Raw genomic sequence first — 1,806 nt, 5'->3', positions numbered from 1 at the left:
AAATAGACAAACCAATGAATTGATTGTTAGAATAATCAAGGTTGGTGAAAGCAGCAATGAGTTCTCCAGCTTTCGGTCCTCTCTCACTGGCTTTCTTTCTCCAACTCCAATACCTTTTCCCTCTGTAGCCATGATGGAACAGGACTTCTCTTTAACCAGGACCTCCTGGGATTGGCACTGCTAACTCCAAGACTGTGGTGGCCTCATTGAGAGAGTTAAGCAGGTGCAGCATTCAAGTTAAACAAATATATAATATAAACAAATATAAGCAGATACACAGTACAAAAACATTATGGACTATATAGTGTGAGTTTCAAAGGAACAGGGGGTGCTTTACTTCTGGCAGGGTAGTTTAGCAAATGTCATTATATATTTCCTTACCCAGGCTCTTAACTTTGCCTTTAAGGATAAGTATAAGCAGGTGTTTTGGGGAGGAGTGGACAAGCGCACACACTTTTGGAGGTATTTTTCTGGCAATCTTACCTCTAGTGGTGCATCTAGAGCCCCTTCTCTCTGCTTTGTCTACCCTTTGTATTTTGTGAGAACCTGCTTGGCAGCTGATGTTGGGAAGTCTTTCACTGAGAGAGAATTCAAAGGCCTGGGAGATTGCCTTGTGAAAATCACCAAGTTTGATGGAATTCATGGCTTGTATCAAGGTTTCAATGTCTCTCATTATCTATAGTGCAGCTTACTTTGGAATTTATGATACAGCAAAAGGTATGCTCCCAGATCTGAGGAACACTCATTGTGATAAGCTGGATGATTGTGCAATCAGTGACTGCTGTAGCTGGTGTGGTCTCCTATCCCTCTGATACAGTAAGGCAGCGAATGGCGATGCAGTCTGGCTGCAAAGGAGCTGATACATGCACTGGGACAATTGACTGCTGGAAGAAGATTGCTAAAGACAAGGGTGACAAAGCTTTCTTTAAGGGTGCCTGGTCCAATGTTCTTAGAGGCATGGGTGGAGCTTTCATGCTTATCCTGTATGATGAATTGAAGAAAGTAATCTAAGTACGTCCTAACAAAAAAAAAAAAGGAACCAGTAAATATAGATTATGGAAAATACTTAACCATACTTAGCATTTTGAACCATTGACCTTCAAGAAATTCCTATTATCTCTTCATCCAGGTCAGATCATGTCTGTGGGGGAGCCAGGAAAAGCTCTTAGAAAAAGGGACTCATTTATTGTGATCTATTATTCACACAGTGAAACTGATGGTGATTCAGTATATTGATTCTAGTGGAGTTTCTTGGGAAAATAACAGTTACTGTGGGTCCAAGGAGGCAGATCAGCTTAGATCTAGGTTAAATGCTCTTTTGTAGGACCATAAATTTGCATTTAAGAATTTATTTAAAAAGATCATGTCTCCCATTTGTACTTAAGCATTATATATACTATTTGCATAGCTGACTATTTGGCAGTTCTGGTGATCTGTGTTGGATGTTCTGCTGTAAAACAGTAAATACACAGAAGACTCTAAAAAAAGAATAATCAGCCTAGAGATTATGAGTGATGTGAAGAATTCTATGAGGAGAGTATCAATGACTTCTTATGCTAGGACCTTTCTTTTATTGAGTATCTTTTTTCTGTGTTCCTTGGTAACCTACCTTACAATTACAGTTTTCATGATCTTTCTTATACTTAATAAGTATCGCCTCCCTCACAAGATTGGAAATACCTTGTAGCCAATGGACGTTCCATTTCTCTTATATGTCTGCAGTTTTTTACTACAGCACTCTATATAGAGTAAGGGCTTCTTAATTTCCTCATGAAAATCTGTGGAAACTGAAAACTTAAATGATGT

The 1,806-nt window shown here is 38.9% G+C and overlaps 1 pseudogene; it reads left to right on the top strand.

Annotated features, from left to right (window-relative positions):
* Positions 1-262: 262 nt before the first annotated feature.
* On the top strand, positions 263-1,231 carry LOC138172588 (ADP/ATP translocase 3-like; annotated as a pseudogene).
* The last annotated feature ends 575 nt before the right edge of the window (positions 1,232-1,806 follow it).

This window comes from Petaurus breviceps, unplaced genomic scaffold (genome assembly GCF_028583685.1).
Source record: "Petaurus breviceps papuanus isolate PSGF00001 unplaced genomic scaffold, PetGlider_PUasm1.0 551, whole genome shotgun sequence".
In the NCBI taxonomy this organism is placed as follows: domain Eukaryota; kingdom Metazoa; phylum Chordata; class Mammalia; order Diprotodontia; family Petauridae; genus Petaurus; species Petaurus breviceps.
Note: the sequence above shows the minus strand (reverse complement) of the source record. Positions and strands in the feature narration are given on the sequence as shown.